At 43.4% G+C, this 14366-nt stretch overlaps 1 protein-coding gene across 6 annotated transcripts in view; it reads left to right on the top strand.

Annotated features, from left to right (window-relative positions):
• The window catches only part of LOC306754708 (uncharacterized protein), a 58625-nt gene extending 50405 nt beyond the window's left edge, over positions 1–8220 (top strand). For 5 of the 6 annotated variants that reach the window (XR_013771269.1, XR_013771270.1, XR_013771271.1 and 2 more), the window contains one exon: positions 5957–7695. The gene's annotated coding sequence lies outside the window, so the exon portion shown is untranslated. Of the gene's footprint in view, positions 1–5956; positions 7696–7717 lie in introns of those variants that run through there. The other variant, XR_013771268.1, reaches the window with a different exon arrangement.
• Positions 8221–14366: the final 6146 nt, after the last annotated feature.

Below are 14366 nucleotides of genomic sequence, written 5' to 3'. Positions count from 1 at the left end.
AAGAAAGTGGTGAAGGAAGTTCATCTAGTCTCAATCAATCTTTATAAAGCACTTTTCTTACAGCAAAAAAGTAGTGCAATGTTCTTTAAAGTCAAAAAACAAAGCTACTTATCACATCCCCTTAAATTAAGTGTCTGTGAAACTATCAGATGCACAGCATAGCAAACACATTAAATTATGTATCAAGAGGCAATGTGTTAATCCCATTAACTTTCCCTAGAAGCTAAAACACTTGAAAATAAAAAATATTCTAAGACTAAATAAAAATTTAAGAGAATAAAAAGTGTAAAACATAAAAAGAAAGAATGTAGTGAGAAGCAACAAAAGACTAATAAAACGTTAAAATGAGACTACAAAATTTAAGAAAATAAAAACGTCATCTAAAAATTAACATATAATAAAATGATAAATAAAACTTTAAAAAATGGTCAAACATTAATCCTTCTAAAATGATTAATCAAAATATTTTCATAAAAAGCTACATTTTAAACTGCCTCTTAAAGATATGAACACTCCCAGCTGCAGCTTACACTGGCGAGGACCACAGACACTACAAGATGCTTCTCCATATGTACCGGTCCTTGCTTCAGGGGTAAACAAGAGACCGGCCCCCAACAACCTGAGAGCCCTTTGAGGTTCATAAGTTTTCACAAGTCTGATGAATACTTTTGGCTGGGACCTTTAAGAGAAAAACCTTTAAATACAAATAAGAATATTTTAAGATAAACTTGGAAGGACAAAGGATGCCTATGCAGACGTTTTATTGATATAATCTTATTGATATTCATTGAGGCTCTGTGATGTACTGGCAAGCTGTCCAGGGTATATCCTGTCTTTCATCCTAAAGACTGCTGGGATAGGCACCAGTTTCCCTGGAACCCTTCATCGGCATAAGCGGTTAGGATAATTAATTATTTATTGATATCAAACTAGACTTCATTCTCTTGAGCCACCACCTTATGGTGGTGGAGGGGTTTGTGAGTCCTGAAGATCCTAGCAACTATGTTGTCGGGGGCTTTATGCCCCTGGTTGGGTCACCAACAGGTGTCTGGTGGGGGACCAGACTAAGTGCAGCTCAAAGACCACTATGATGACTACAACCATGGGCATAAATATTCCCTTGCTCGGGCGCGGGTCACTGGGGCCCCCCTCTGGAGCCAGGCATGGGGGTCGGGCTCAAGGAGGAGTATTTGTTGGCCGGACCTTCCCCCCGTAGGGCCTGGTTGGGATCACCTCAAAAGGGTTACCTGGGCCCCACCATCTATGGAAGGAGCCGTCAGGGTCGGGTGCAATTTGAGCTAGGCGGCAGAAAGAGGTAGGGACCCTCTTTTGGGGCCATGCTGGAGGGGTGCTGGAGGGGCCATGGGAGTTTGCCCAGGCAGTCTACATGTTCTTTGTAGAGCTGGAGAAGGCATTCGACCGTGTCCCCCAGGGACTCCTGTGGGGGGGGTACTTCAGGAGTATGGGATACCGGACCCCCTGTACGAGCTGTCTGGTCCCTTTATGACAGGTGTCAAAGTTTGGTCCGCATTGCCGGCAGTAAGTCAGATTTATTGCTTAGGCTGTAGCCCCTGCAACCTGACCCTGGATAAATGGCAGAAGATGGATCTCAGAATGATGTTTTAGAGCCCAAACTCAAGCATGAATATTGGTTTTTACATGGGTTTATTGTCAGGATGTGATGTTTCATGATATCTTTAGTTCCTGGTTTCCTGTTTGTTTGTAGTTTTCCTGGTTTAGTTCCCTGATGTCTAGTTTCCTGTTTTGTTTTCCTGCTTATTAGCTCACCCGGAATCATTAGTTAAGTCATTCCACCCGTGTCTTGTTCTGTTTGTGTTTTCACGGCATGGTTCCTGTTTTTAGTTGTTGGATCATTGTGTGTTTTAGACCATGTTTCCCTGGAGAGTTCTGCCTTCAGTTAATTCTGTGATTAAAACCTGTAAGGGCAGGGAATGGACCCAAAAGCAGCACCCGAGACTATGTTGTGTACAGAAGTCCTGAAAACAGCACAAGATATCCAGACAGTTTTACAGACTTTGAGTTGCTCTCAATGGCACATCTCCTGTTAGGGTTGAACTCAGGTCTCCAGCGTTATCCTCCAGGCCAACTGAGCATACAGGAATCCAAACAGGAGTAAGAAAACCAACCCACAGACTCACAAGTGTTGGTCCTCCAGGACAGGTATTCAGAAGGCCGAGAGTTGCAGTATTCAAGGGCAAAGCAGAAGGCAGTAGTCAGGGGCAGATCAGGTCAGCAGCAGGCAGGCAGTTCCAGACAGAGTGTTGTAGAAGAAGATGATGACAATCTGGCAAAGAGTGAGTGGTGGAGGCTGCTTATATAGCGGCTGAACAAGTGGCAGTGGCAGGTGAGGACAGTTAACTGATGAGGGGTGTGGTTCAGCAGAAAAGTGGGAAGAAGCAGGGCTAATTCTGACAAAAAAAAAGTTCAGCATCTTTGGTCTCTACTATGTTCTATCTGACTCGGAGCCTCTTTTTACATCTCTTTTCCTTAAATTTTTTGCATCATGGATCTGATTGGCTGGTGTCTCAATGCACTCAATCAAATTTTCTCAACCCAGAGATCTGGCAGAGGGGAGCCCACATGTCCTGAGTGGACGCTTCTGACTGGATACGTTCAGGACTCATGGGCCAGGTGGAGACTGATGTGTCTGGTGGTACTGTCCTTTGAGGATGTGGAGGATGTTTACATCTTTGGATTATTGGTGATCGGGATTCTGCTGATTGGTCACAGAGCTGTTATGCATAATCGATAATAACATGGAGAAGATGTCTGCTAGGATCCGTGGAAACTGACCCCCTCATTCGGCTCTTTGGAGCTGCCAGCCTGAGACCTGATTTGGACTCAAAGCCGAGGGCAAATTGTTTTCCTCGCCTGAAACCCAAACAACATGGGGTTCCGGTCATGCTGGCGCGTCTTGGCTGCTCCTGCTCTGTGAGTTTATGTAAATGTAAATCTCTTATTTTGTTGTGTACATTACAATTTGTGGTCTGTGCGTCGACTGTCAACTCATCAAAGCTATCACTGTGAAATATACATGTTCAATATAGACGTTCAACTGAGTGATCTGAAGCTGCCTACAGCAACCCAGTCATGTGGATCAGCTGTGTGTGGCTTGTGCTCTACTGGTTCATCCTGTCAGTTGTCCAGCTGTCATCAACAGCACTTTTCCGGTATGCAACCACCGAGTTTAGACTCCATTTTAATCCACATGATCCACCAGCACCTGCTCTACTCCAACATCCAGACATCCTGCACGTACACTGGTGGAGAACCACTCACCGGGGCTCACGTTGAAACTTCCAATATGACAATTCCAGCTCCATAAAGTCTTTTTGGTCTGCTGCTTGACGCCCACTAAGGAACATCGGTCGCCGCGTGAATCCAGTGGTGCTGACGCGGCTGTCACCTGTCCAAACTTTCACCCAGCGTTATACTGCTGGGAGATTTCAATATTCATATGGACATTGCCAATAACCCTCTCACAAAATATTTTACATCCTGCTTGGATAGCTTTGGGCTTCAACAGATTGTCAACTTTCCCACTCATAATACACTACACATTATGGATTTAATCTGCTGCTCTGGACTTGCACCTAAGGACTGTAAAGCTACCTACCTCCCTTTCCTCACCATCTGCTCCTGTCATTTAATGTCAAACTGTCTTTAACAAAATCCTACCCTCCACGTACTATTCATTTCCGTAACATAAAGAACATTGACCTGGATAACTTAACATCTCACATCAATAACCTTCCCAGTGCTGAAAATCTTTCCACATCAGATGAGTTTCTTACTCACTACAACACCCATCTCAATAACATTCTCAACACCCTGGCACCACTCAAAACCCATTCTGTCTCTTTCGCACACACTGCACCTTGGTTTACTCCCACTCTCAGACAGTTAAAAGCAAAAGGCCGCCAACTTGAAAGACTATCATAAAACAGGACTCACCATTCACAAGGACATGTATACAAACCATATTCTCCACGACAAGGACTCCATATCAATCGCCAAATCCACATATTACTCCAGTATAATCAGCACCAATGAAGGAAACTCCAGGGCACTTTTCTCACGCATTGCAAAACCTCCGGACTTTCTTCCACCCCATCTGTATTGTATTGACTTCTGCAATACACTGGCTTCATTTTTCACCACGAAAATACAGCATGTCCACCAGCAACTCAATCCCCTTTCTGCTCTAAACCCACTTCTTCCATCCCCCTCAGCCCCAACCCATCTATTCTCTGCATTTACCCTCCCTTCTGTCAACCAAGTCTCCACAGTTTCGAAATTCCAAATCTTCTACATTCCAACTTGATCCTCTCCCCAGTGTCCTGGTTAAAGCTTCTTTTCCTGTATTGTCATCACAACCATAATCCATGCATCCCTCACATCTGGAACTGTACCACCTCTTCTGAAAAAACCTGGTTCTGATCCTGCTGACCTCAATAATTTCCGACCTATCTTTAATCTTACTTTTATTTCAAAACTTCTTGAAAAATCCGTTGCTATTCAACTCCATACTCACCTTTCTTCCAACAACCTATACGACAAATTTTAATCTGGCTTCCGCTCTGTCCATAGTACAGAAACTGCCCTTCCCAAAATCACCAATGACCTCCTTCTTTCTGCTGACTCCGGTTCATTATCCATCCTCCTTCTGCTTGATCTGAGCTCAGCCTTCGACACCATCTCACACTCCATCCTCCTTGACCGCCTTGCTTCAATTGGTATCACTGGCGTACACCTGACCTGGTTCCAATCGTATCTCTCAGACTGTACTCAGTTTATCCAGCTCAATCCTTCACCTCACACACCTTTCACCTCACCTCTGGTATTCCCCAAGGTTCTGTTCTTGGCCCCCTTTTGTTCATTATCTACCTACTCCCTCTCGGTCACATTCTCAGAAAACATCATTTCCACTTCCACTGCTATCCGGATGACACCCAGCTCTACATTTCTAGTAAACCTAACTCTACACTTCCACCATCTTCCCTTAAAATAAAAACCTGGTTTACCTCAAACTTCCTAAAATTAAACAGGAATAAAACTGAACTTTTACTCATTGGCACCAAATCCACCCTCAACAAAATCATACCATTTTCCATTTCCATCAACAGTGCCACCATCTCCCCTCAGGCAAAGAGTCTGGGTGTCATTAACAGTTCTCTCTCCTTCACCTCACACATTAACAATATCACCCACTTCGCCTGTTTTCATCTCCGCAACATCCACCGCCTCCGTCCCTCTCTCACTCCTCACTCCACCTCTGTTCTTGTCCACAGCCTCGTCACCTCACGTCTTGACTACTGCAACTCCCTCCCGTTTGGTCTCCCTCACAAAAAGCTCCATAAACTGAAACTGGTCCAAAACTCTGTCGCCTGCATCATCACACACACACCCTCCATAAACCATATCACAGCGGTCTTTCAACAGCTCCACTGGCTCCCCATCTCACACCGCATCCTCTACAAAATCCTGTTCCTCACATTTAAAGCCATTCACAACCTCGCCCCTCCATACTTGACTGAACTTATTCAAATCAGCTCACCTGTCCACTCCCTCTGCTCTTCCTCCTCTCTCCAGTTCTCTATCACTCCTGCCTGACTCATCACTATGGGGAGCAGGGCATTCAGCTGCTCTGCTCCCCAGCTCGGGAACTCTCTTCCCCCTGACCTCCACAACACTGACTCACTAACAGACTTCAAATCAAGACTCAAAACGTATCTGTTTAGACAAGCCTATTCACTTTACCCATAATTGCACTGTCTTTTAATGTCTGTTTAAATGTCTGTTGTTTTAATTTGTTTTAATGCATTTTTTTATCATGTATAATGTAAGGGGCGACCTTGAGTGTCTAGAAAGGCTCCAAACAAATAAAATGTATTATCATTATTAACAATCATATCTGTATTTGGCCTCCCAACAGCCTTGGGCCGGTGCAACCTCCCCTGAGAACGGAAGAAGAGATGTTCATAGACGCTCTGTCCCCCTCCACCCCCAGTCCCCTCCCACATGACTCACCGCATCCCTGGACTGTATGTGTCGCTTGAGTTTGTGCTTAAGTGTATGAGGCTTTGGTCCCTGTCTCTCTGGACCGTGCCACTAGATGACGCAGTCCAGAGTTACATGACTCCCCCCTCTATAATCCTAATGTGTCGCTGTTCTTATCTGGTATAAGGCGGCGCTGGTGAAACTGGTTGTGGGGCCTAAGCTTCAGTTTGGTTCTGTAATTCTTTTTTCTTTAATGTTACATGTCCGTGTGTCAAACCTTGGATGAGCCAGCTTGAACCTTGAATTTCCCCTCGGGGATGAATAAAGTATCTTTGATTTGATCTCTGGCTCCCTTCTCTACGCCTCCACCACCACTTATGGCATTTATAGTGGTTTACACTAGTTTATACAAATTTTATACTGTTTTTACATTGATTTATACGGGCTTACTCTGGTTTTACTGTTTCCACTGGTTTATACCTGTTGACAATGTTTTTTTTTACTGGTTTTACATGGGTTTTATATTAGATTATACTGGTTTACACTGATTTATACTGGATTATACAGTTTAAACTGGTTTTATACCAAATTTGAAACTAGATTTAAATTGATTTTCATCACCGAACAGATGCCTCCACCAGAAATGCTGACTTTAGTTCCATCCCTGCATGCAGTAATCTACAATAATGCTTTAATTCAGGGGACTGTGTTCCTGCACACGGAAAATGAAAAAAACCCACCATGATGCAAAACCATTTCCTGACTTTATCTACACAAATGACTTTTATTTTATCCAAATAATTAATCCATCATCAATATTAAAGAATCTAGTATAGTAGCTTTGGTAGTTTGTTAGTCAAGCATCCATTTGGCTGTATATGCAAAATCACACATAAGAGATAACAACACATAATGGAACAAATCTAGATGGAAAATATTCATAGCAGTTTATAAACAGTTTATTTATTAATGATTAGAGGATTAGCTGAGCTAATTGAACCAGGAAATGAATGGAATTCTCCAAGTCCTTACAGCCAGCAGAGAGACTGCAGAGTGCATCAAATCTGTGGTTCCATGCTCAGTGATGCTGTGTTGCAGGTGAAGCTCAGCGACAAAGGTGGAGGTCAGCGATGCAGTTGGAGTTGAGAGGCCTCTTATCTGCTGGTTAGGAAACATCAGCAGTGAAAATATGCAGACAGTAAAAATTAGGATGGGCTGAACATTTGCATGGGAGCATTCTATGTACAGCAGTAGGTCAGAGGGAGTTACTTTTCTTGCTGCCCTCTGCTTTCGTTAGCAGTATTTGCAATTAGGTTATGAATTATTTGTTTTCTCAGGTTTATCTGCAATCATCATTTATATGCACTCTTTAGACCTTGTTCCCAATTTTTTTTAATCTCTTTTCCATCAGTTACATTTCTTGTCATTCTTCTTTCTCAACCCCACCACTCCTTCAAGACTCTCCTTTTATCTTCATCTTCTTTTAAAAGCTGAACTTTTTTTTTTAAATATATTTTTCTCTATTCAAAATTAATTCTTTCATTAACAACTTTCTTCCACTAGTCAATGTGAGCATGGCAATACATACAGAGAGTTGTGTGTGCATGTACAGGCTGCATATGAGGATTTCTGTAATGCTGCTTGAAAGAAAAGCTTTCGTCTCACGAGTCCCTCCCTCTTGCTTTGTGTGTTTCAGGTTCCCATCCAGATTTCTACCTTTGCTTCCCTTTCCTTTGATTAATCTCAAGAATGCTTTGCTAAAGCTGGTAAAATGGAACCAAATCAACTCTTCAATGGATTTGGTCCCCTTCAACCAGCTGTAGCTGTGCATTGATCACTCCGAACATCTGAAAACAAGTGTTGAGGGATGAAGATGATGGAAACACTTGTGCTAATTCAAATGAAAACGGCTTTCAAATTTGAAAATTAAACTTCATTTACGGGACATAAAAGTTTTGATGGATCAGCACAGGCACCTCAGTGGGTTTTTCTGTCATTACCTTTATCTGAACAGGAGGATGGTAAGTAATTATGTAAATCTTAACAACAGTAAAGCTGTGAACAGCTGTGGTTGAACTCTTCATATGCAGAATAATTTCCTTGTTAATTGCTTTTTTTTCATTTGAGTGAAAGAACATAAATGTATTTATATATGTGCTCCTGACATGTAATGATCAATAAAATCTCCTTCTGGACTTCATATAATCTTGTGTTGGTGTGCATTTACTTGGGTAGGAAAACTACTGGTGTGAAACAAAAAGTGAACAGAATAACATAAAGAAATTAGTTGACTTTACGGGTTACCAGAAATGGTGTTTCCATGGTGACAGGTCCACTTATCTTACAGTAAGAGTTTAAGAAACTAATGTAAATCTTTTGAGTGTTTGTCCAGAAAATGTTTATAGAAACTAAAAGCTGAATGAAGATGATTAAAGCTAAAAGCACCTATGCTTCTTCCTTGACTTGAAAACCAATCAGAATAATCTGGACCAAACCTTACTGATTAACCGGTTAGTCATTACTTTCAAAGGGTAGGAAATGAGGAAGTCCACAGCCGAAGACCAAAGCTCTGAGGCAGCAGAGTGTGTGTGCACTGGCCATCACACTCCTGTTTCTGAAGACCCCACACCACTTGAAGGTAAGTTCCCCGGATGGGATGCACCAGGAAGAGAGGGATTTGCATTATAAACTAGAAATCTGCAAGCAGTTGAGAAGGACCTCGCACTCCAGGGACACTGCGGCGCAGTTCAGCCTTTTGGTACTGCCTTCCCTGGCAACCTCTTTCCATGCTTATCACCCTCACCTGCAGCCAAACTCCACATCAGGTCATTTAGGCCTTAAATGACTTAAAATGACTCGCTTCCTGATGCCAGTATGTGGGCTTATTTGGGCCATCCATTCATATTGGGACTATTTTGACATGATTAACTTACAAGTGTGACTGTCATCACCTTTGCCAGTTTTGGTGGAAATTAAAGGTTTAATGAGTTAGTTACAGGTACGTCCTGTTTCATTGCATTGGAGCATCATTTGTCATGAATATGTTTGGTGTGGGAACTGGGGTTAGGGGTAAGGGTTGGGGTTAGAGTTGTTAGTTAAAACAAATTTGCACAAACCTACTAATCAAAGATTATGAACCATAAAACACGCAATGAGCCATGAGTATAGTACCCTTGTGTTGGTAGGGTGTTGAACGTATCCGGAGGTGCAGTCCGGGTGTTATGTCTCTGGGTTTATATGTTCAAATGGGGTTGGGGGGGGCGGGGGTGGGGTGTTGGGATGGTTCAGAGGTGTGTGAGTGAGCGGTGCATGGGAGGCTGGGTCTCTTGGATCAGTTCTGTTCTACTCTTTTCTCTCTGTGTGTGTGTGTGTGTGTGTGTGTGTGTGTGTGTGTGTAGGTGGGGGGGTGGGGGGGGTTTCAGCAGTGTGTGTTGGAGCTGCATGGGAGGCTGAGCCTCTTGGATCAGTACTAGTCTTTTCTCTGTGTGTGAGGCTAAGTTCTTCCATTCTTTGTGACCTGGAAAGCGTTAGGGTTAGGGTTAGGTTAGGGTAAGGGGGTAATTACCAGTTTTTGGATCAGTAAAAATGGAAATAACTCAAAAACTAAAGGACATAGAGACTTCAAACCTGGTCCTAGGGGGGGTTGTCGGACAAGCTGGAAGTGAAATGGGGTCGATAGCTCTTACGGTTCCTGAGATATGACCAAAACAGTGAAAAAAGATCAGTGAAAATGGGAATAGACCATTTTCACAAAAATTTTGTGAAAATGGTCTAAGTCTGGGTGAATTTCGCTTGAGTTGGTAAACTATTCCAGCATGTCGGGGGTGGGATTGCGAGTTGATAGGGTTAGGGTGAGGGTTGGGTTATTCAATTAAAACTTATTCGCACAGGCCTACTGATCTGTGGGTTGGTATAATGGATGGGTGGAAACCTGTTAAACGGGAGACCAGGGTTCAACTCTCAAGCAGAGCAGCATTAAGGCAGAGGAGGAGCAGCCGGAGGATGAGAGATGTTTTTCAAAAAAAAAAAAAGTATTCATAAAGGAGTTGATATGAGCCTGAACCAGAGACATACACCAACAGGACTATAGTCCAGTGGCAACTATGCAGGTACTCGGGCTTGGAAGAGTTGGTTTGAATCCCAGACTGAGCCTGCTGCCCCACAAACTGGTAGAGTGGGGATCCTGCATAGAGTTTTCCCTATTTAGGGTCTGGGGGAGAAAAAAGAAAAGAAAAAATTTTGAGTATATACACTTCAAAAGGGGAGGAGGGAGGGAAAACTCATGAAACAAATAAAGATTAGTAATAAAAATATTAAAACGGCAAAAATAAGTGTTATTTTGCAAATTGAAGTGCTAAAATCAATAGTAAAGGGCACCTGATAGATGCGAAATAAGAACATGCATTAATATAAAAATCAAGCCATAAGTGCTGTAAGAAATAGATTAAGACAAACAGAATAAAACACGCAATGAACCATGAGTATAGTACCCTTGAGTAAAAAAAATACATAAATATTTTGGTAGGGGAGGAAGGAGTAGGGGTGGAGCGCTGCTGGTTAGAACCTGCCAGAGGCAAGACACGTAGTCCAGTGGCAGTGCACAGACCAATTGGCCAGGAGAAGTGGGTTTGACTCCCAGCCGATCCCCAACAATGCTCCAGAACCTGAAGGGACAGGCACCCTGCTGGAAGGCAGAGGACAAGACAGTCTCCATGTGGGGCCCCCATTTTTGAGGAAAAAAAAATGGGGGGGGGGGGGGGGCAAGGAGAAAACGCAGGATCCACAGGGGGTCCACAGAGGGACGGCAGCAATATGCAGTGTCCATAAGTTTTTAAGGGTTGTTGAGGCCGCCCGGCACAGTGGTCCCCAATCTATGGATCCAAATTCTCTCCGCCCTCCTCCTCTGCCCCATGGTCCATTGATCATTGTGATCCAGACCTGAAATTGAGAGCTGAGATTGAAAATGTTGAACTAGATGGGTAGTGAGTCGACCTTTCCCAATATTGTACAGGTGTTGTGATAGGCGTGTGTGAATGGAATGTTGAGTTTCTCCTATGTATAGTTTATTGCAGAGAGTGCATGTTATTACATAAACAACATTGGTGGTGGAAATGGATAAAGTACCAAGAATGGGGTAACTCTTTCTTGTGTGTGAATTCTGGATAATCTTTCTGGCTTTGTAATGGACATGGACATGTGTTAAATCCTGATGCGATCTATTGTCTGAAAATTTGGATCTAACAAGCATGGAATGAAGGTTCTTATGTTTACGGTAAGCAGATGTGATTGTGATTCTGTAATGATGGGTGGAGAGTCTGGATTTTGTTAAAGTTAAGTTTAATGGTGCTGTGGAAGTTTGTTATGGAATGAGAGAATGTTGAAACCAGTGGGTTAGGGTTAGGGTTAGGGGGTTAGGGTTAGGGGGTTAGGGTTAGGGTTAGATGATCCTAAAACATTGGATGCCGCCATCCGTTAGGAGGCGGCATCAGCTGCACACTCCTTCCAGCATCCCCAATCCAGGTGGGGGCCCCTCCCCCAGACAGAAAATTAAAGGGATTAGGATTAGGGGATGACACCAGGGTGGGGTTGTCATGGGGACCAGACAGTGGGAATAAATAAAATAAAATCACAGAGGTTAGGGTTAGGAAATAAGACCAGGGTGGGGTTGTCATGGGAATGGGAATAAATAAAATCACAGAGGTTAGGGTTAGGAAATAAAACCAGGGTGGGGTTGTCATGGAAACAAGGTAATACAGACAAAAAGTAAACAGATTATGCTTTGGGAATACCATCAGGATGAGGTTGTCAAGAGGACAGGGTGTACAGACATAAAATCCAGCTGGGCTGTGGTTTTAAGATGAATTGTGGGTGTAATTGTTATGGGTTAATTGTTGTTTGGGTTCCTATAGCTAGGGATGGTTAGCATCCCTTAGTTATGCTTCTATAGGTTTAGACTGCTGAGGGACATTTCCTGATACACTGAGCTTCTTTCTTTTTCTCTTTATCTCTTTCTTTTACCCCCCCCCCCATAACAGTGTTGCATCATTAACATGTATGTCTCCTGTCTCAGCAGGTCTCCCTGGCCGGGAGTAGCAGTTCCTGTTGTCTGTTGTCTTTCTGTCCTCTTCCCCCCACACAGCAGAGGCAGATGGCTGCCTGTCCTGAGCTGGGTTCTGCCGGAGGTTTCCTTCCTGTTAAAAGGGAGTTTTTTCCTTCCCACTGTTGCCAGTGTGCTTGCTCAGGATAGGAGATTGAGTTGGACTCAACTCAATCTGTTGGTTTCCTTATATAGGCTGTTATGAATTGGCCTTCATTATGGCCAATTCAACACGGTGAGTGTTCAGCCTTTCCTGGATGTTCTGTCTGTGACCCTGGAAGCGGAGGTAAATGGTCCTCCCTGTTTCACCCACATATTTCATTCCACACTGTTTGCAGATTATGAAATAGACACACTTTCTGGAGTGAATGCTGGCCCAGAGGGGGGTCCTGAAGACTCTTTTTGTCTGAGAGTTGTGGATCCAGCTCCTCTGTTTGAAGAACTGTTTCCTGGGCTCCAGCACGGGTTCCTCCCGAGGTTTGACCTTTGACCTGACCAGGTAATCTCTCAAATTTTTGTTTTTTGTGAAAGCTCTAATTATTCTAATGTCCTTTTGAGAGCCATTCTCCTCTGAGATGACCTTAAAATTGTGCTTTATTTTCCCGGTCAGCCTCACTGTGGCTGGCAAGTAGGTGGTGACGAAGGGAAGAGCAGTGGAGACCTGGATGGGATTAACCTGGAAAATTGTTTTGAAGCAGGACCTAAGGAAGGTCCTGGAGTACTCCTTGCTGGACAAAGCGGAAAACAGCGTCTTGGTGGCATCTGTAAAATCAGCAGGCTGTGTACAGATCAGGTGAAAGCGCAGTAACTGAGATTTAATTAACCCTGCAAAGGTGTGCCTGGGATGAAAACTTGTTTTATGTAATAATGCGTGTGTGTCTGTGTCCTTAAAATAGACTTTAACGTCTAATCTGTTTTGTTGTGTGAAGTTTGGTCCCTTAAATGTGGTGGTGTCCAGAAAGTTTATGGAGTTGTGGTCTGTTTTGGATTTAAGTCTGATGGAGGGATTGTGGCTGTTTAGTGTCTGGATGAATGTGTTGAAGTCCTCCTCCGAGTGGGTCCAGACCCCCCAGATGTCGTCCAGGTACCGATAGTAGTGTAGGGGTTTCTTCAGGCATTTCTCCAGGGCAGCAGTTTCCCATTGAGCCATAAAAATGTCTGCATAAGCAGGGGCAAATTTCTTGCCCATGGCTGTGCTTTTTATTTGAAGGAAGGATTCTCCATTGAATTCAAAATCATTTTTAGTTAAATGAATCTCTAATAATTGTAATAATTCTTTATCTGGTCTTTTTTTAATCGTGAAATTTGTGAAATATATTCCTGATTGCTTGTATTCCCCCTTTTCTGTCAATATTTGTTGTGATCTTGTTCCCTGGTGGGCGTGTCTGGTATCCTGGCACCTGGATCAGCACCTGAGCTTCGTCTGGCAATCAGCAACTGCACTATTTAAGACCTGCCTAGCCTGCTGTTCATCGCCAGATTGTTGAATGCCCTGCGGTACAATTCTCGGCCTCAAAGATTCTTCCCAGTGTGAATCATAGATCGATAACCTGTGTGTTTTTTTCCCCCGTCAGAGATCCTGTCTGCATGCCCGATTGCTGCCCTACCGCTTGCCTGCCTGCCTGCCCGCCCGCCCGCCCGCCTGCTCGCCTCTCCGCTCCCCGCTTGTCTGCCTGCTGGCTAACCTGTTTCCCGCATCCACCTTGGAAAGAACCCGAAGTCTGAAAGGAACAAATAAAGCATTGTTTGGAACTCCGAGCCGAGTCCGCATGTGAATGCCACGCACTTACGTCAGCATAACAATATTAGTGTATAAGCTGTCCACATCAATTGTAAATAGGATCGAATTGGGGGGGATATTTAGTTTTTGAACTTTGTCTATGAAATCATATGTGTCCTTAATGTAACTTTGGTGTTTTGTAGCCAATGGGTTTAGATAATAATCAATTAATTCAGTTTATCTGTAGGTCTCACTGCTGCAGTCAGACACTATTGGACGCCCAGGGGGAATCTGGAAGGGTTTGCTCCAGTCAGATGGGTTCTTATGAATTTTGGGGAGCAGATAAAAACATCAAGGTCTGGGCTCCGTGTCTCCAATTAGATAATATCTTTGTTTAGCATTAATGAATTTCTTTTCATAGAATTTTTGGAATATTGGGATAATTTCTAAGAATGTTTTTATTGGTTCCTTTAATTTGGTATAGTACTCAGTGTTTCTTAATTGTCTGTATCCTTCCCACAGATACTG

The sequence above is a fragment of the Telmatherina bonti genome (genome assembly GCF_933228915.1).
Source record: "Telmatherina bonti genome assembly, chromosome: 4".
Taxonomy (NCBI): Eukaryota; Metazoa; Chordata; class Actinopteri; order Atheriniformes; family Telmatherinidae; genus Telmatherina; species Telmatherina bonti.
The sequence above is the reverse complement of the archived record's forward strand: the minus strand, read 5'-3'. Positions and strand labels throughout refer to the sequence as shown.